Source organism: Lepus europaeus, chromosome 1, assembly GCF_033115175.1.
Source record: "Lepus europaeus isolate LE1 chromosome 1, mLepTim1.pri, whole genome shotgun sequence".
Classification (NCBI taxonomy): Eukaryota; Metazoa; Chordata; class Mammalia; order Lagomorpha; family Leporidae; genus Lepus; species Lepus europaeus.
Window position 1 is genome coordinate 128,157,263 of NC_084827.1, and position 22,290 is coordinate 128,179,552.

Genomic DNA, 22,290 nt, shown 5'->3' on the forward strand with positions numbered 1-22,290 from the left:
CAGGACTCATATGGGATGCCAGCACTGCAGGCAACAGCTTTACCCGCTATGCCACAGCATTGACCCCTTCCATAAACTTTTTAAATATTCTCAAATTTTCTTTCCACATGTCTGTAGCATATCCTCTTAGTTATTTTTTCATAAAAATGTAAAAGTTCTCATTTAGTTTCTATCAGAAAATCGGCAACATGTTTTCAAGTGAATATAAATTCAGTCTTATTATACTCTAGATATATATATATATAGATAGATAGATAGATAGATAGATAGATAGATATAGTCTATATATTGTATGTGTTGTGGGGAAGAAGGAGAAAGGAATTACTGTTCAAATTCAATGTGCATTCTTATGCTACAGCCTAGGCAAGAAGCATATAGAGATTGTTCCTATCATTTGATAAAATCTGAGTTTAGTGTCTCTTATGTTCCTCTGCATCCTGTTACGATGACTTCTATACAATAATGTGTGTCCTATTTGGTTTGTATCACAGTTACAGTAATACAAAACACAGCGCCAGAACAGTTTTTTTGAAGAAAAAAAATGGATGAAACTCAAAGTCACTAGATAAAGTAAAATTATCATTTAGCTTCCTGCATGATTTTGTTTCTTAAAGAATTCTCAAAATCCTAACTTTTCTACAAATCTTTGTTATATATTAGTAGAGGATAGAAAGGTATGTGTGTGTATATATATATATATATATATATATGCACACACATACACACATACATATATATGTGTATAAACTTACCCTTAATACCACATTCACATTTGCATAGACATTATTTAAGAACTAGAAAATATGATTTAAATAAAGTATTAAAAATAACCCCAAGGTTAATTGCATACATGTATTGCTTAGGACAGGCATGGCAAAGAATGCACATTGCTGCTCCCGTGTTCTCTACCTGGGGTACACACCACAATTAGCACTAAGGTGAATGCTTTTCCTGGGAGATAGTATTAATCTCATTATTCTTCAAGGCACACAGCTTAGTTCAACAGTTTTTAAAAAGCAGGGAGAATAATTGTGGAATGAAAAAGAAAGAAGACACTAACTAGAACTCTGTAGAAGAATTAGACATTATTATACAAGTCACAAAGTTGTAGTTTGAGTGAAGAATTTGGCTTGAGGAAATTTGTTTCTACTGCATGACTAAAATATTTAAATATCTATGAGTAGAGCATGTTTTCTATGTCTTTTATTTGTGTTGCCTTCCTAGTTTGTGAAAATATTGGTAAGTTCTAAAGAATGAAAGTGAAACAAATCAGAGTAAATGGCATTATTTGCATCTATATCAGTATTTTATTTTTAGAAATATTGTTTCATAAGGTTAAAATAAGGGAATAAAAAAAGTTAAATGAACTTATTTAAATTGAAATTGAATATTCCATTTCAAATATGAATAATGAATGTTTCACTTTAATAATTCTGATACTTTATTATTTGGCAGATTCACAAACCATTTCTAACCTTTTACTTACATATTTTATCTTTTATTGATCTCATGTATTGACTGATAAACTTGAAGATAATTTTGCTGCAATTCTTATACGCAGGATCTTTATGTTTTATGGATTGCAGTTATGTGTGCTTTTTTATTAATTAAATAACTGAGTATTGATGTAATTTTTTAAATATTAATCGTTCTGAAATTTTTAAAAAGCATGTTTTACTAGAATCCTGGAATATCTCTAAACCCTTAGCATAATAAATATATATTTTTTCAAAAACATAGCTAAATTTACAATTAGTTTAATTTTCATCAAATAACAAATATAGAGCAATTAATCCCAGTGAATTTTAAAAATATCCCTATATACATACACACACAAACACGAATTTCTCCTACTGAGCAATTATTTAAAATACTATATGCAGGGAAGGTCTTTGGCCCAGCAGTTAGGCCAGTGCTTAGGATGACCCAAGTTATATCAGAGTGCTTGGGTTCTAGTCCTGGCATCACCTTATCCTCCTGCCTATACATGTCCTTGGAGGCAGCAGGTGATGACTCAAGCAGCTGGGTCCCTGCTACCCAAATTAAATTTCAGGCTCCTGACTTTGGCCTGGTCTCTCTGGCTGTTGTAGGCATGTGTTCGAGTCAACCTGCAGAAGGAAGATACCTCTCTCTCTTTCTGTCTCTCTCTTCTTTCTCTCTCTCTGCCTTTCAAACAAAATGAACATCAACTTTTTTTTAATTTATTTGGCAGAGTTAGACAGTGAGAGAGAGAGAGACAGCAGAGAGAAAGGTCTTCCTTCCGTTGGTTCACCCCTCAAATTGCCGCTATGGCCTTAACTACACCGATGCGAAGCCAGGAGCCAGGTGCTTCCTTCTGGTCTCCCATGCGGGTGCAGGGGCCCAAGCACTTGGGCTATCCTCCACTGCCTTCCCGGGCCACAACAGAGAGCTGGACTGGAAGAGGAGCAACCCGGACTAGAACCTGGTGCCCGTATGGGATGCTGGTGCCACAGGTGGAGGATTAATCAAGTGAGCCATGGCGCCGGCCTCATGAAAATCAATTTTTAAAAATAATAAAAAAATAGAGCTTTCCTATGGTAATTAAAATGTTTTTAAAAGTTAGTGAATAATGGTTTTACAAAGTTACAGCCGATACAGATAATCATAAAGAACTAACATTCAGTTGTGGAAACTTAAAATGCTGCTTTTATGTGTTATTTTATGATCACGAAGCTGTCCTTGGGACGCTGTAATGCACAGGAAGTCATTATTTTGTAATATACTTCTCTGTTATTTATCAAAGTTGTTTTTAGAAAAAAAAAATACAGACTTTTTTCACCTAAGCATCTCTCCTATACAAAGAAAACTAGTATATAAGGAGATTGTAATTAGGAGTTATTAACTTGAGTTTTGTCTTGCTGGGTGACAAATTAATATGCATTTAGTATCTTGAAACAACATCCATTTGTTACCTCATGGTTCTGTAAGCTAGAAGTCTGGCACAGCATGACTGGATTCTCTGTTCTGGGTTTCACAAAGTATCAGAAGAGCTCAGCTCTTACCTGAAGGGTCTCAGGAATGATCAACCTTGAAACTCCTCCAGGTACTTAACCGAATTTAGTTCCTTATTGGACTGAAATCCTTGTGTCCTTTGTCAGTTCTCCTTTTGGGGCCACCTTGTGCTCCTACCAGTTCCAGTTTTCAAACCAGAAAAGGTATAAGGCTTTTGTTCCTTTGTTAAGTTGAATTTCACTGATGTCTCTCTTTGGTTTCTTTTCCTGCCTCCCTGCTGTGCATTTAAGGGCTCATGTAATTACTCCAAGACTACCCAGATAATGCAGTGTAACCTCCCTATTTTAAAATAAACAAATCAGTAATTTTAGTTACATCTATAAAATCCCTTTTGCCATGTAGTATAATTATGGGTGAACAACAAGATGAAAAATCATGGAGGACAAAATTGCCTGCCTTAATTACATTTCAAAAAAAATTTGGTACAGAATTCAGCATGATTGTTTATGTTCATGCTTCCATTGACCAATAACAAACTTGTGTAGAGCAGTAACGGAAATACAATTGTATACATATGTACATTTATCATAGATTTTAATATTTCACAGTCTATTTTCACAAAAGCATCTTTTAGATTAGTATCAAAATATATACTTTCTCCTGAAGGTAGAAAAACAGATGTATCCCAAAGCATAAACATAAATACTAAGAAATATGTTACACTTGTAAGTACAGTATGATAGTCTATATACAGATTCAAAATGTATGTACTCTAAATTTTTAATAAACATATTAAATGGAAAAATAAATAGAAAAATAACCAAGTAATCAAAAGCTAAGATGAATGATTGGATCACATACTTTCTATTTTAATTATTCACTGCAATACCATTAAACACTGTGTTAAAATTATTTTGTTATAATTTTGTACTTTACCAGTTATATGGGTGTTTTTTCAGGATCAGCAGAAATTCTAAATTTCTAAAATATATGCTATCATCCAAAGAATATTAACATAAAATTGAATTTCTGCTAATTAGAAGAAAGGGAGGCAAATTAACATGACACATTAATTTTGCATTTACTGTAGACTTACCATAATGTGCATGTGTATGGGGAATTTGTTACTCTCTTTGCAGTAGTAGCAGAATTTACTTCTTGTGGTCTCTTAACTGAAAAAGCTATTTGTTTACAAAATGCACTGCTATAAAAAGTGAATTGCAGAAAACTGACTGTCTGGAAAATAGTTCTATAAGATAATTTAATGGAACATATTTTTTGTTTACTATATATAAACTCTGGCATTGGTTATAATGGATATATATTTGGCATTCAAATGTTCATAATTTTAAGACTTTAGGAAGGCAAGTAACTAAAGTAGTAGACAATTCAAATACCTTTGAGAAAATTATAAATTCATTATATTGAATAGAAAATCTTAAAAGAGTTTAACTTTAATTTGGATTTTAGTGTTGTAATTTGTATTTTTAATAGCTGTTGCCTTTTGAAGCTTTTTTATTATTAATTGATTATGAATGTCTTCAGTTATTAAACCACATTTTATATCTCTTTTCAATATTCAGATCTAATATACAAACTTTTGATAAATGTTCTTCCTTGATATTCGTGAGTATTTAATGTTTGTGAAACACTAGTGACAATTTAGTGCGTTTTAAAGTATTTTAAAAAAAAAATATCTGTTCTTCCTAATGGGCCAGAATGTTAGATTTTGTGGTGGGTAAGTTTAGCACATACCTATAGACACAGAATGCTTTATTTCATCTAAAATTATAACCCAATACAATCCACTTCAAAAAGTTCATGGAAAAGTAGAAATCAAAGATAAGCTTATTTTTTGCCTACCAATTTAAGATAACAAAATATATAGTTCAGCTCCCTCCTGTGAAGGGTAGTACATAGAGAAACTCATTGATAATATGAAAATGAAGTGGTGAAGACATGTAAAGGCAGAAGTTGAATTCGGTGAGTGTTTTTTGTAAACTCCTTACTCCTCTTAAATATTTGGTGTTCTTTCCTTATTCTAGGGCCCCAAGGACTAGAAGTCTGGTAGTCAGCAAGCTTTGAGAACAAAGTAACATACTGAGGACTTGCTATGTAAATTCATTGTATTAGATAGTTGGTCAAGTGTGACTTAAAGATAGGTGGGCATGTGATAAACTGTTGTCCACTATTACAATGCTCCATCCTGTATCAGTGTTTGAGTCCCAGGTTCTGTGTTTTACCTCCAACTTCTTCATAACTTGCATCCCGGAAGGCAGTAGGAGGTCAGCCAAGTACTCCTGTCCCTGCCACCCACGTGGGAGACCCAGATGGAGTTTCAGTCTCCTGACTTCTGCCTGGCCCAGCCTTGGCAGTTATGGGCATTTGGAGGGTGAACCAGCAGATGAAAGATTACTCCCCATCTGTTTCTCTCCCTCTCTCTGATTTTCAAATACAGAGAAAATAATTTATAAGTTTTAAAAGAAAAATAATTTATGTTAAAGAAAAATAATTTGAAATCCATGCTTAATATTTCTGTGACTTTCTGAAGATACCTCATATGTCAAAGGCACTATCCTAGGAACAATATGGATAAAATAAGGCATTGCATAGGAAAATTGCCCTCTATAAGCATTATTTAATAAAAGGAGCCCTCAAACATTACAAATTAAGAAAAGCTATTTAAGAGATAATATCTATGATTTATTTAAGTTAAAATTAATTTGTGTTAGGTTTTATCTATAATTTGATACAGTTAGTAGTTATATTTAATTCTCCATTTATCTGCAATATGAGGAAACCACGTCAATTCACATAACCTGTTATCCTTGGAAAGATAAAATGACATATTTTTGAGAGAAAATTCTTTAGATTTACTAGAATCTTTATTTGATCAAAATTTTAAAATCCTATATTTTCCTATTATTTTTTAAAACCTTTGAAATGTCAAAATAATCAAATACTCTAAAAATCAATATTCATTGCCTGGAGTTTATTTGATTTCTCAAAGTGTGAAGTAATTTTATTTTTATCTAGTTCAAATTTTAGAGCAAAAGGTCAACAGAATCAACTTTACAAAGATAAATTAGCTCTAGTTATCCCAGATGTGAATTAAAGTAGATTAATTATAATATCCATGATATAACAACTCTAAGGACCTATTCTCTGTTTATATTAATAGTAAATTATAAAGTACATTTTGCTTATTTTTCTTCACCATTGCATTTAAACAAAACATCAACTCTGTAATTGATTATACAGTTGAAATGAATTGTTATTTCTCTCTACCCACCAATTTTTAGAAGAAAACCTGTGATTTTCTTTTTCTTCACAGTAAAATTTTGGCAGGAAATTTAGTTGCTAGAATCAACAAGAACTACTCAGAAGATTGGAAAAACCACGAGTCACATGGGTCCTTAAAAAAAGGAATAATATTTATTTGGAGAGTTGTTTGGAAAGTTATACTATTTGAGTGAAATGATCAAGATTGTAGATCAACTGAAGGTCAAATGACCCCCTCGAGTGAAGCTGTTTATTATTAAAAGATCAAGAGAAAATAATGTATCTGCAAACTCAAAAATTAATATATTGTCTTGAAATATAATTTTTAAATTTAACTCATGAGCCGTATTAGTATTTCATTCTGAAAGTGCCCAGATAATGAAATTTATCATTTAGACTACATTCTTCATTAGTGGAATGTGTAGGGAGCCTGATTCTCCTGTTTAGTACCAGTTGAGGGGAAGAGATACTGAGTCACTTAATTGATGTTTGGTATAGTTTGGTATACAGCTAATTCCCTGAGTCTTTTGCCCTTTGGTTGCTGAAAACAAAAGTCACAACTGTGCTATTCCAACTCTGTTGGATGACAAGGGGATTCTGAGGCAAAGAATTAAGTATACCAGACAAGTCACACAGTAACAGTTATGACAGTCTTTGAAAGTTGTATAACCATTCCAAAAGTCATTCGAATACAGATGCACTGGAATAGTTTTTTTTTTATTTTTTTAAAATGTCACCTCATGAAGTGTTGGTCCTTTTGGTCTTTCACTGATTAGATTGCATGATTATGAAATGCTGTGTACAAAAGCACAGTTTTTTGTTGTTGTTGTTGTTGTTTAAAGATTTATTTTTTTATTTGAAAGGCAGAATTTACAGAGACAGGGAGATTATATATATATATATATATACACATATGTTATATACATATATAATATGTATATACATGTATTACATATGTATATAATATAACATATATGGAGAGAGAGAGAGATCTCCCATCCACTGGTTCACTCTACAAAGGGCTGCAAAGGCAGGGATGAGCCAGGACCCAGGACCCAGGAGCTTCATCTAGGTCTCCCATGTAGGTAGCAAGGGCCCAGGCACTTAAACCATTCTCCACTGCTGTCCCTGGAATATTAGTAGGGAGCTGGGGCAGACAGGACTTGAATCTGTGCCGATATGGCATGTCACAATGCAGGCAACAGCTTTACCCAGATTGCCAGCCCCCAAAGAAGTTCTTACTTTGGTTGTTTATGGTTCTACCATTCCTTTCTTGACATTAAGTTCTACAAGAGCAGATGTAGCTTCAAATCAACTCCACCTTTTATTATATGTAGCTTTTCTTAAACAAATTATTAATTTGTTTTTTCTGAGTTCAGTCTTCTCTTTTGTTAAATGTCATTGATAATACATATTTTAAAGTTAACACATGTAGAGAAGAGCTGGAAAACAAAATTCTGAAATTGATTCACTTCCTTCTATGCCACCCTTCTCTTTTGTGTTCATTATCAGAACTGGAACATTAAAAAGGACTCAAAAGACACAAAATAACTGACTTTCTACATGTATAAAATATTTCCAAACTCTTTTTTCCCCAAAGAAACTTTTTATGTAAAGAATACAGATTTCATAAATACAACTTTAAGGATATAGTGATTCTTCCCACCATACCCACCCTCCCACCCATACACCCATCCATACTCCTCCTCCCTCTCCCATTCCCAGTCCCATTCTCCATTAAGATTCATTTCAGTTAACTTTGTACACAGAAGACCAACTCTTTACTAAGTAAAGATTACAACAATTTGCACACACACACACACACAAAAAACCTGAAGATTTTAAGATCAGTTTAATTGCATCTCAGTTGTATGATTGTGATCCTCTCATATGACTTGGTTACCAAATCTAGTTTTATATTTCAGGAGGTTTGTGAATAGAACTGCTTTTAATGAGTAAAATGTAAATACAGAAAAGTAACTTTGTGATTAGTGGGTAATGCATTCCATGCCATGTTTCCAATAAAAATGAATGCCTCTTGAACAAGTAGAAAATATAGAATAGCTTCAAAAATTATGGAGTGCTTATTTGGTATGCAACGATTATTCTAAACATTTACATTCTATTGACTCATTTAACAATCAAATACATTTTATAAAGGATTTTATAGTAATATATGCAATCATATTAACAAGTGACAAAATATCAGCCTATAACTCCATACACTTATTTATTCACTGCAGACATACAGAAATAATGAGACTTTAGTTTAAACCTTTTGGTACAAATATCAATTTATGTGAATTTTATATTTTATATTAATTAAAATCCTCAAATATTAGTACTTTGTAGGCCCACAGTTTTTTCTTGTCTCTTCCTATCTTCTAAGTGATATGTTATTAATTATTTTGGCGATGGCCTATGACTCTTAAGCTTTCTACTATTTATTTGTATAAAGGTTCACTTGTTTTCCACTAATTATAGTTTGTCAGAGTTAGAATTTAACATTTAATTTTGTGTAATATTTTGAAGATTTTACTGCATAATTTTCTGATGATATTTGTGTTGCTTGAGAAATCTGTTGTCATTCTAATTGCTGTTTTTTCCTAGATGAATATTCTTTGTTGATCTGATAGCTTTATTTTCTTTTTCTTTTGAATGTTGCCTATAATCAGCTCAATGTATTTGGTTGGTGGTTTGTTTTAATTTACTTTCCTAGTACATGGTGTGCATCTTTAATCAGAGTAATCCAGTTATTATACTTCTGGAAAATTTTTAGTTTTTCCTCATAAAAAGGAATTTGCATAACTCCCTTTTATTTTCTTTTTCTAAGACTTTATTAAGACATATGTAAGAGCCTGTCAACTTAATTTATGTGCCTACTGATGTATCTCACATGGTTTTATTTCTTTTTTCTTTATATCATTCCATGTGATAGCATATATTTTAATTGGTTCTCTGATTACCTATTTGGCTGTAATGCTTTTGGAAATCATAGTGTCCAGTGAGCTATTTAAATATAATTTTATTTTCTAAGTTTTAAAATTTCAACATTAACCTATACCTTTTAAGTAGAATTCAACACTTTCTCATTGGGTATACTTCATCTCTGAGGACTTTTACTTATTTTAAAACATTCTCTATTTCATTCCAACATCTTCTAGAATAAATGATCTTCTATTGCTTATTTATTATCTGTATTAAATCTTTAATTATTCTCCTTGTGTTTTAGAATGCTGTATGTGCACACACGTGATATGTGTGCATCTGCCCCCTGCCCCTGATCTCTTTTTTCCTTCTCTAGTGAATTTGCATTTGCCTTCTTTTGACCTAGACCCCATGGTTATACTATTTGCTTGGGGCTCTGGCTTGTGATAATATTATAGTTCAGTTATAATATTTCATCAATTTGTTCAGATCTTATTTATGGACTTAGAACTAGTTTTCCTGCTTCTGTAAAATGATTATATGTTAAGTCTGGGCACCAAAAGTGATCTGGCTGCACTGCTAAGTGTTCTCAATATGGATGCCATGTGTCACCCAAGGTTTTGTTTTGAGTCAGTGAGCTTCAGTGAGTTACTATCATTCACTGTCTCTGCAGATATATTGTTTGCTGTCCTTCCATTCATCATAAGCATTCTTTTTTTTTTCTCAAGGCAACTAACCTGTTAGAGCCTATCAATGATCTTTATCCTCTGACTACTGACTAGATTCAGTCATGGGAAACTTCAGCAAGGGAGCTCTCAGAAGACATAGGGAAAGTATGAAGTGTTCATTACTTTATTTTCTTTCACGAGTTGTCAGAAGAGATTGAAGATACCCTGCAGAGACATTAATTCTATGTCTTAACTACAGTGACCTTCATGCGGCACAGCCCTGTTCTTTCAGACTCTCATTGCCGTATCTGTCCTTCATTCCATGGAGTCTGTTGTGACTAACAGCTTTTCATTCTGGTGGGGGTGAGTGCAGCAGAAACAGCAGTGCATCCTCTATATCCTGACATATACTGCCTATCAGTCCCTTTATTCAGCTTCCCCAAATCATCTTTTTTAAAAAGACTTATTTATTAATTTGAAAGACAGAGATACAGAGAGAGAGAGAAAGGGGGGGGGGGAGAGAAATATCTTCCATCTGCTGGTCCACTCCCCAGATGGTTGCAATGGCCTGGGGCTGTGCCAAGCAGAAGCCAGGAGCTTCATCTAGGTCCCCCACATGGGTGCAGGGGCCCAAGTACCTGGGCCATCCTTTGCTGCTTTCCCAGGTGCATTAGCAGGAAACTGGATCAGAAGTGATACAACCTGGTCTGGAACTGGTGCTCACATGGGATACCAGCACTGCAGGTGGAGGCTTTACCTCTGTGCCCCAGAGGTGGCCCCTTATTTTTTTTTTTAAAGGGCCCTGAATCACCTTGATATTAGTACACCACCAATTTCTGTTGACTGAGGTTCCACCTCTGTAGGACTATTCTGGTCTCCTTTGCTACATTCTGAACCCATATTCTACACATTGTTTTCTTTAGATTCATTTATGTCTTTGCTTTTCTCTTCCATACTGATCCAATGAAATATTTAATTCAGTTTAAGAGATTTACTATAGTATACTATTGTTCTTTTTCTAATCCATCTATCATTGCTATGTGCTTTGAGCAGAGGTAAAGTATGGCGATGGCTCATAGAACATACTTTTAAAGTTATATTGATTGATGTCTTAGCTTCTACTATGTATGCAAACTAGAACTTATGAAGCAGGGACATCTTAAGATACTGTACCTGAGCCAACGCCACGGATCACTAGGCTAATCCTCCACCTGTGGTGCCAGCACCCCGGGTTCCAGTCCCGGTTGGGGTGCCGGATTCTGTCCCAGTTGCTCCTCTTCCAGTCCAACTCTCTGCTGTGGCCTGGGAAGGCAGTCCTTGGGCCCTGCACCCGCATGGAAGACCATGAGGAAGTCCCTGGCTCCTGGCTTCAGATTGGCACAGCGCGCCGGCTGTAGTGGCCATTTGGGGGTGAACCAATGGAAGGAAGACCTTTTTCTCTGTCTCTGTCTCTCTTTCTGTCTAACTCTGCCTGTCAAAAATGAAAAATAAAAAAAGATACTGTACCTGTAATAGATAAGAAAAAGTACATTAAGCTTATCCAAGAAGCTACTAATGAGGAAGGAAGTTAAATGAGTATCCCCAAAAGCAGACCCATTAATGATACTAGAACTCCTGAGATGACATGGGAAGTACCATGTTGTGTCAATAAATGTAAGCTAATTTTGTACTATCCTTGCTTTGTATGTGTATTTTGTGCTCTATAAGATGGAAAGTGTAAATGTATGACAAACTACAGATGAATTTTACCAATACAATCACTTTAGGCCATAAGAAGCTGAAGAGGTCCTACAAAGAGTTAGCTCATCAAATAGAACTGTTGGTTTAACTATATCATATCACTTTTGCTCAGGTTAATCCATTGGCTAAGGCCTTAATAGTTGATTATTTACAATATTGTGAAATTAGTTTTAGGATGCCAAGGAGTGAAGAGATTTCTCTGTGTACAAGTTTACCATAAAGTGGTTTAAGGGAAGGAGGAAGGCAAGGAGGAGGAGGATAATGTGGACTTTAAGACAGAAAGACTGGAAAAATATAGTGTGAAAGGAATAGAAAATTCATTCATATAAAAAATTGCATAATTTTCTGAGTAAGATACAAAAAATTTAGGAATATGAGAAATTTTAAACCACAGCCACAGAAACTTTCCACATCTAAAAAAGCTAAGCAGTTTAAAAGTACAGTTTTTTTTTTCCTAAAGATTTTATTTATTTTTTTGAAAGGTAGAGTTACAGACATGAGAGGGAAAGGAAACAGAGAAAGGTCTTCCTTCCACTGGTTCACTCTCCAAATGGCCACAGCAGCCAGAGCTGCGCTGATCCCGTCAGGAGCCAGGAGCCAGGAGCCAGGAGCTTCTTCTGGGTCTCCCACGTAGGTACAGGGACCCAAGCACTTGGACCATCTTGTACTGCTTTCCCAGGCCGTAGCAAAGAGCTGGATCAGAAGAGGAGCAGCCAGGACCAGAACTGGAACCCATAGGGATGCCAGTACTGTTGGCAGAGGATTAACCTACTGCGCCACAGCACCGGCCCCCAAAGTACAGTTTTATAAAAGTTCCAAATAAACCATTTTGAAATTAAATGAATTAAGAAAACATCTTATGTCTACCTAAAGTTTACTGAGTCAATCATGAACATCATAAAATAATATCTGTAGTTCATAGTCACCCACCAGCTAGTCAAACAATAACCTGTTAGATCTTATATTTACCTTGACCATACATGTGTTTAAATGGCTATTTATGTATATATTAATTCATGCATCTATAGGTTTTATGTATCTTCTCATTTATATATGTTATATACTTATATGATAAACATACACACAAATAATGAAAATCACATAAAAATGATGCATTCATTTAACATGTATTTATAGCTATTATAAGTAATCAGTTTTAAACTATGTTAAATAATTCCACAGTTGAGCTACAATTTTAATAGTGATTCCAAAACTCATTTCTATTTTTATTTAATTTATTTGTATGAGATACAGAAAAACAGAAAGAGCTCTCATCCACTTGTTCACTAACGAAATGCCTGCAGTGACTGGGACAAGGCCAGGTGAAATCCGGGAGCCAGGAATTCAATCCAGGCCTTGTAGGTGGCTGACAGGCACCCATCTACTTGAGCCATCACTGCAGCTTCCCAGGATCCACAGTAGCAGAGACCTAGAATTGAGAACAGAGTCGGGATACAATCCCAGGTTCCCAGATATGAAATCTGGGCAATGGCCACTCCACAATTGTGACAGAAAAATTCAGCAGAAAACTTCTAAGTTGCATAACAATGTGCAACTAAATATAACATTGATTTTTGAAAAATACTGTGAAACAGTATGTGTTTATAGTAGATGACTGAAATCTCAATAATCAAATTGAAATCATGGTTATTCTCTTAGCTGCACAGCAACTGACCTCAGCTAGTTGTTCAGTTTTCATTGCTTCAATTTTCTCATCCCTATATTAGGAATTATTATCATATTTACTACAATTATTATATTGTATGAATACATTATAATTTTATATTGAAAGCATATTTATTTATTGGCCGTTCTATTATTAATCCTTTTACTATTTTAAACTCCTCTGTTTACTAGTATCACTGCTGTGCCCTGTATCTACAAAATATGATAATAAATTTGACTTATTTTGTATACAGATGTCCACAGACCTATAGTTTGTGAAATCACATATGTCAAATTCCAACACTGTTAAGTATAATAATATATTTTCTTCTATTTTGTTTACATTTTGATAATTTTTTTAAAAGTGAGTTAAATTACTGTTTATAGAGCAAACTTGAAATGTCTGTATTTTTTATATTACTTAAAAAAACCTATGTTTGAAAGTTAACTGTGTGACAGGTACATCTTAGGGTTATTTATTTACATCTACTAATAATAGCACCATTATATAAGTATTTCTAAAGTTTTTTATTTTGTGGTATAACAATTTATAAGACACAGAAATTTTTAATAGTGTGCTGATGGTCACACACTAAGTAAATACAAAATCCAGATCTCAATAGTACTTTGTTTTCAGCATCTGTATTCTGCCTTTATTATTCCTATCATTTCTCTTTTTAAGGAATAAGATTCTTTCTTCACTAAACAATATGTGAAAAAATAGAAATGTGGTTATTGAATTGGACAAGCACATTTATACATATTTTAATGTATATACTAACTCTAAATATTTGATGTTTCAGCCATCAAAAAATTAAGAGCATCTATGAAATAAAAATAAGTGATTGTTAACTCTTTCAGTAATACAGACACCAGAATGAATGAATCCATATATATTTATGTTATCCTCCTACTACATCTTCAATTATTTTCATATTTATATTAAAGGAACCATATCTTGCTGGTTATAACTATTATAAATATTTCTTATAAATAATTTAGTTTGTTAGATTAAAGTTGAGATTATTCTACCCTTTGAGATTGTTTGGGACTTCCACTTTAATGAAAATATGGTAAGAAAAATATGCCAACTAAAGTTTACAGTTATATTAAAAATTCTACAATGATTATTTCATGCATTATTTAGAAACAATATAGATATCTTCGTTTCTTTATTTCCAGAACTTAGAAGTCAAACATTGTAAATATTTTTGAGAAAAAGTGGAAAAAAATCACACGCACACACAAACTAGATTCTTAAAAGAAAGCTTAAAATAAAAAGTTAAACATATTGTCATGTTATAAAATTTTATTCCACTTTATTGTATTCATTTTATTGAATTTCAAAGTTAATAAACTGAATAAATTAAGAGATTAAAACAGTGAAACAGATGAATAATTTTTTTATTTTTTTTTAACTTTTATTTAATGAATATAAATTTCCAGTGTACAGCTTATGGATTACAGTGGCTCCCCCCCCCCATAACTTCCCTCCCACCCGCAACCCTCCCCTCTCCCACTCCCTCTCCCCTTCCATTTGCATCAAGATTCATTTTCAATTCTCTTTATATACAGAAGATCAATTTAGTATAAAGAGTTCAACAGTTTGCACCCACATAGAAACACAAAGTGAAACATACTGTTTGAGTACTAGTTATAGCATTAAATCACAATGTACAGCACATTAAGGACAGAGATCCCACATGAGGAGCAAGTGCACAGTGGCTCCTGTTGTTGACCCAACAAATTGACGCTCTAGTTTATGGCGCCAGTAACCAACAGATGAATAATTTTAAAGTATGCAATATATCAGATGCAATATACAATGACTGTTTTTGAAAGCAGTTTTTTACTTTATACTTTGTATTTAATGTGTTGATTTTGTCATGTATAATATAAAATGTCATAAGTATATTATAAAATAGTTGTATATTACTTATAAACTTACAACCAAAAAGCTGTAGGAAACAGTGATATCTTGAATTTTTACTGGAGCACACTTGAAAAAGTGTTTTGTGTACTTGAAGAGTTCTTATGTAGAGACACAGTCCCTTCTACATTTAGTAAATCTTTCATAAAAAACAGTAACACTTTTTAATTATTGTCTAATTCTACTAAAAATGTAAGCTTAAGTAGCATCAACAACAAAGTAATGTTATTAGTAAACATATAACCTTTCTCTTCAGTTGGTTTGATAGTGTTACTCAGAAAGGAATAAATCTGTAATACTTGCTACTAAATAGCATTTTACTCTGGAGTTTATATCTGATCTTGCATACTAACTAGATGCAGAAATGTAAGATAATAAACAGGAACAGAAAAATAAATGGCCATGAAAAGTTAAAAACAACAAATTAATTTTCGCTATTATTATCAGATATATCTCTTGTGTTGATTTGTACTACATATAGTAGAAATATAGAATTAATATGGTTAAAACAGGACAGTATTTTTCTCATATGATTGAACATTCAGAGTTTAGAAGGACTTTAGAGATTAGTTAATTCAAGAGATAAAATCAACAACATAAGCTGTCTAACTTTTAGTATCTCATTGTTGATGATGATTGTGTTAAACACATAAACCAGATAATGTCTACAGGATGAAGACATACGTCTTCCTATTCACAGAAGATGTACCATCTTACCCATTCTCACCAGCAAAGATTGAGTCAATGAACTAATCCCTGGCAAGAGAAATGAGACTACCATGAGTGATATGGTATAGATAATACACACTCATTTCACTCCAGTAAAACAAATGTGGAGAATTTTCTACAATGTGAATACTACTGAGCATCCTCAAAGCTAGATGAACAGGAAATGAAATCCCAATTGGGTTTACTGAGGGAGTAAATTGTTATAATGTATTTAATATAACATTAAAAATCAGGGTATTAAAATGTTTAAATATAACCCGAAATCTTCACTTACATATTTTAGCAATTTTTATGATAATCTAAGGCAGTCACTACTGTTATCAAAGTTATATTCCTAAAATAATGTTAAAAATGAATTAGAACAAAATGAATTATGATAAGAAGGACTTTTTCAACTCCACAGTGATCTCTAAATCTATATTTATTGCTATTTTGTTGGCAAACTCACCTGTACAATTTTGGGATTCTTATCCTCTTTCTGTTGGAATACTGCCTCACTAGACACTCCCATAAGTTTACAACCTAGTGAGTTGATCCTCATTGTAATACTGACTAATTATATTATCTGGTTATTATGCCTAGTGGTTGCACAAGTGTATTACTATTTGACACATTGGAAGTCCTAGATATATAGCGTGTCAATATGAATTCATGGGCTGTAAATATATTTTATAAACTCATAGGAAATGATTTTCTTGAGTGTATGTTGTTTAAATGGTTATGTATGACACTACTTAAAAAGATGATTTTATATGCTTCTATATAATGTTAAGTTATTTAAATTTGTGAGTGATTTTGACTGCAGGCATTCTGAAAATCAGACTATGTGCTACACTGGCATTTCCAGCACTGGTTTTCGAAACATAATAAAGTTTAACGTAGGAGTGGTTTGCTTTAAATAGGACACATTTGTATCTCAAATCCTTTTTTCTACTATTTTTTCTGATTGAAACAGTATTTCTTCTGAAGAGTCACTATAGCAACTTTGAGATATTTGGTAAGAACCTGAGGGATAGGAGACAACAGGGAACACTTGCATGACTTCTTCGAGATAAAGATCCTGACTTGGAAACAGAGAGAAGGAAATGAAGATGCAAAGAGATATATAGATGGTACTGGAGAAGAACATGTATGTTGTTTGTTTGTTTGTTTGTTTGTTTTTTGACAGACAGAGTGGACAGTGAGAGAGAGAGAGAGAAAGGTCTTCCTTTACCGTTGGTTCACCCTTCAATGGCCGCTGAGGCCGGTGCACTGCGCTGATCCAAAGCCAGGAGCCAGGTGCTTCTCCTGGTCTCCTATGCGGGTGCAGGGCCCAAGGACTTGGCCCATCCTCCACTGCACTCCCGGACCACAGCAGAGAGCTGTCCTGGAAGAGGGGCAACCAGGACAGAATCCGGCGCCCCAACTGGGACTAGAACCCCGGGGTGCCAGCGCTGCAGGCGGAGTATTAGTCAAGTGAGCCATGGCACCGGCCCATGTACATTGTTTTTTAAGACTGAAGGGTACAGTTACCACATGATTATCTTCCAGTAAAGGATGAGCCAGCCTCAAAAAGCTAGGGAAAAACTGTGTTGTCAGGAGACAAAAAGAACACAACCATATACTTATGATGGGTAGGTGAATGCTACAATCAGACCAATATAAGATCAGTGGGATGAATATCATTTAGGAAGATCTCATTGATAAAGCAAGTACGAGGACTATCCTAATGTTTTAGTTTCAGATATCAATGTGTGGAGGTATGATAAACACACAGTACACGTAATATAATACATATAATTAGAAATACATATAGAGCCTTTCTCCTAAAAAATTTGAGTATAATATATTAGTAGAAACTTATTATAATCAAAGGATAGATATCTATGACAATAGAAAATAGTAAAAATTTGTATTCCCAGTTGGTGATCTGTGACTATTATGGCATATAATACGTATTGAAAATATTTAAAATTTTTATTTATTAGTATGGATTAAGATGTCGAAATAGCTTAAAATATTTATTAAAAATAAATTAGTGGGGGGCTGGTGCCATGGCTCACTTGGCTAATCCTCCACCTGCAGTGCCGGCATCTCATATAGGTACCAGGTTGTAGTCCTGGTTGCTCCTCTTCCAGAACAGCTCTTGCTGTGGCCCAGGAGGGCAGTGGAAGATGGCCCAAGTGCTTGGGCCCCTGCACCTGCATGGGAGACCAGGAAGAAGCACCTGGCTCCTGGCTTTGGGCCAGCGCAGCGCCAGCCATAGCGGCCATTTGGGGAGTGAACCAAGGGAAGGAAGACCTTTCTCTCTGCCTCTCTCTTACTGTCTATAACTCTACCTGTCAAAATAAAATTAAAAAATATAAAGTAGTGACATGTATTTACTTGGAGGGTTTATGTAGATCACCTGGTTAGGCTAGTGATATAGATGATATACCACTTAGCAATGTATGTTCTGATAAATGTATCATTGGTCAAATTTATCATTGTCCCAATATCATGGAGGGGACTTGCACAAACCTAATGCACACCTCAATTATATAATATATGCTAGTGCTGTTTCATATTTGCTCTGCCTCATTGCTTGATTGTTCTTTCTATGTTTGCTATGGTGAGTAATTTTTCTGAACAGTCAACTTAGGTAGTTTACAAAAACTCTCCAGCTGCCTTTGCAGCAACACTTTCACAATCACGCCTCACTTGCACATTACACAATGAGTGCAGTTCTTGAATGATTTAAACCATCCAGGGTTAGCAGCTAATTCAACACTGTAGATATGTCTAGGCCTTCCTTACAATATCAGAAACAAATGTTTGCTTTGGCCATAATCATCATCATACTGAGAAGGGTATACTTCTATGTTTGACCTTCCATAGAGATCCCCGTAAATTTCTCCATGTTTGTTATGGGCCTTTCTTGGATTTTTGTTAGTTTCATTGCTTTTGATGAAGTAGATCATTCTTTAAAGTATATTATTTATTGAAAGGGGACGAGAAAGAAAGAAGGAGAGGGAGAGGGGAAGAGAGAGAGATTGAGACTGAGATTGATTTTCCATCTACTGGTTTATTCCCTAAATGCCCACAAGAGTCAAATCTTGGCCAGGCTAAGTCAGGAGCTAGGAACTTTTGCTCAGTATCCCATGAGGGTTCCAAGGACTCATTTCCTTGAACCAAAGTCTGCTATCTTGTCAGGATGGGCATTAGCAGGAAGCTGGACCAGAAGTGGATGCAGGACTCAATCCCAGGCACTCCAATATGGAGTGTAGATATTCCAATTAACAACGTAGCCCACTATGCCATAATGCCTGTCCCAAAGAAGATCTTTTAACAGACTTTAATTACATTATTCTATTTCTTCAGGAGAAAAGCTGTGGTGAAACAGGAAATACCTAACTGGTGAAAAATAGCCATTATTGATTTTATACCTTTCAAGTCTTTAATCACTTTGAATTTCATTTCCAGATTAGTAAAGAATTGTATATAAACAAGGGCCATGATGAATAAAACAACACAAGGTTAATGAAGCAAAAGAGAAAATGATGTGCCTAACAGATGGGTAAAAATCAGATGTGTGATGCTCCCCTCCGTATTCCAGCTTTCTGCTAGTGTATACCCCAGTAAGCAGTAGAAGATGGCTCAAATGATTAGGTCCCTCCCACTTATGTGGGAGGTGTGGTTTGAGTTCTGATCAACATGCTTCAGGGCTGTTGCAGGCATTTGGGGAGTGAATCAGCAGATGAGAGCACATGCATGTGTTCTCTCACTCTGTCTCTCTTTCTGTCTCTGTCTCCGTGTCTGTCTCCATTAAATAAAAAAATGAATGAATAGACACATAAGTAAATGAAGCTGTAACATGGTTCTTTATTCTCAATATCAAGTATTATATTCTATGCACAAATATGCTTTACTTTTATACAACTTGCATTGCAATGGTTTCTTTAACTCAGTGTCACTGCAAGCACTGAGTTATGTGTTATGCCATGATGTTACGATAGTGTCACTAGGCAGTAGGAATTTCTCAGTTGTATTATTATCTATGATCATGTATGCTCTGTAGTTAAATAAAACATCCTTATATGGCACACACTAGAATACAAAAGACAGAAATAACTCATAGCCAAGTTATGTGGGACTTAAGAGACTTCAAGCATTTATTGTTTGCCAGATAGAAAATATCACTAAAATCCGAATCGTTGGAAAACATTAAAATGTTAATTTTGTCACAGGATAGAACTTAAAGAGATCTCAAAATGATGCTATGAATTTGAATTGTATACTGTCCAATAAGAAAGATCTGTTATCAAAAGGGGAGTCTTATTTTTTTTTTAATATTTTTTAAATTTATTTGAGAGTTGGAGTTACAGACAGTGAGAGGGAGAGACAGAGAGAAAGGTTTTCCATCTGCTGATTCACTCCCCAATTGGCCGTAACAGCTGGAGCTGTGCCGATACGAAGCCAGGAGCCAGGAGCTTCCTCTGGTCTCCCTTACGGGTGAAGGGGCCTGAGGACTTGGGCCATCTTCCACTGCTTTCCCAGGCCACAGCAGAGAGCTGGATTGCAAGAAGAGCAGCTGGGACTAGAAACATTTGGGATGCCAGTGCTGCAGGCGGAGGATTAACCTACTGTGCCACAGTGCTGGTCCCGGGAAGTCTTATTTTTTAAAAGAAGTATTTATTCACTTATTTGTTTGAAAGGTAGAGTGACAGATCAAGTGCAAGTGAGAGCTTTCATTCACTGGTTCACTCCCCGAATGGCTACAGCTTCCAGGGCTGAGCCAGGGGTCAGGAACCACATCCTGGAATCCCCACATAGGTGTCAGGGGTCCACGTATCTGTGCAATCTTCTGCTGCCCTCTCAGGCACATTAACAAGAAGCAGGATTGGAAATTGGCTACTGGAACTCAAATCAGTACTCCAAAATTAGAATGCAGGCATTACAAGCAGTGGCTTAACCTAATTTGCCTCAAAACCAATCGCAAAGTGCCATTATTCTTGTCCAACATTTGCATGCAATGCGTGGATATGTGGGAATGGACTGCATGGAACACATGAGTAAGGACAGGCACGGTTTACAGAGAATTTAAGAATAATAAAAGCAACTAAATGACTGAATTTTAACATCATTATATATCAGAAATTCTGAACAGGATCAATGATAAATTCCTGTCCTTCAGTTATATTTATTGGTTTAAATTTTAGGGAGTTATTGTTATGGTTGAGTGTTGCTAATATATTTTTAAACTTTAAGGTCAGGCATGAAGCATTTATCTTTTAAGAAACATTGTTTATACATGCCACTTGGAGAACTCTGTTATACAGTTAGACGTATGTAGAATTAACTACATTGGTGATTGTCTTCCTGGAGAATAAATTCATATTGTTGAATGTCATTCCAGATGTGGATGACGTCTCTAACCCTTATGGCATCACATACATCTTTATTAGAACAGTAAACACTAAACAGGAAATAGTAGTATGGTGTGTAAAAAAGCAGAATTTGAATTATTTAAGTCTGTCATTCCATACCCAAATCAATCTCTAAATTTATTGAAGCAGTTTCTCGTGAGTTTTTCCATATAATTTAAATTGATGTAATTAAAACATTAATTCACACTGTTAAGTGTGTATTCACTGTCTTATCCCATTTTTCATGGCATTATATGTTATATGTTTGCATCAGTATGTGTTGTACAATAAAATGGAAAATGTAATTTCTGCATTTTTTACCCATAATGTTACTTATTTCACTTCATGATTTCAGGTGGAGATAATTTAGTTATGTGGGGAGGTTAAAATGATTATTTCTGGCCGGCGCTGTGGCTCACTAAGCTAATCCTCCTCCTGCTGCACCAGCACACCGGGTTCTAGTACTGGTCGGGGTGCTGGATTCTGTCCTGGTTGCTCCTCTTCCAGTCCAGCTCTCTGCTGTGGCCCGGAAGTGCAGTGGAGGATGGCCCAGGCCCTTGGGCCCTGCACCTGCATAGGAGACCAGGAGGAAGCACCTGGCTCCTGGCTTCAGATCAGCGCGGTGCACCGGCTGCAGTGCCTTGGCAGCAGTGGCCATTGGGGATGACCAATGGAAATGAAAGAACTTTCTCTCTGTCTCTCTCTCTCTGTCTCTCTCTCTCTCTCTCTCTCACTGTCCAAAACATCATGCTGAGTGAATTAAGCCAGTCCCAAAGAGAAATTTCATTTGCTTTCCCTGATCGGCAACAACTGAGCACCTAAGGGGAAACCTGTGGAAGTGAAATGGACAATATAAGAAACTATGACCTGATCAGCTCTTGTCCTGACTCTAGATGTACAGTGTAATACTTTATCCTTTTTAGTATTTGTTGTTGTTGTTCTTGTTGTTCTAGTACTAGTGGTTGAACTCTGTAATTAACACACAATTATT

At 35.0% G+C, this 22,290-nt stretch overlaps 1 protein-coding gene and 1 pseudogene across 1 annotated transcript in view; both read left to right on the forward strand.

Moving 5' to 3' along the window:
• Nucleotides 1-22,290, forward strand: part of ZNF804A (zinc finger protein 804A) — a 343,178-nt gene that overhangs the window by 71,603 nt on the left and 249,285 nt on the right. The gene's annotated exons all lie outside the window — the stretch shown is intronic.
• The window catches only part of LOC133755285 (developmentally-regulated GTP-binding protein 1-like), a 51,964-nt pseudogene that overhangs the window by 846 nt on the left and 28,828 nt on the right, over nt 1-22,290 (forward strand).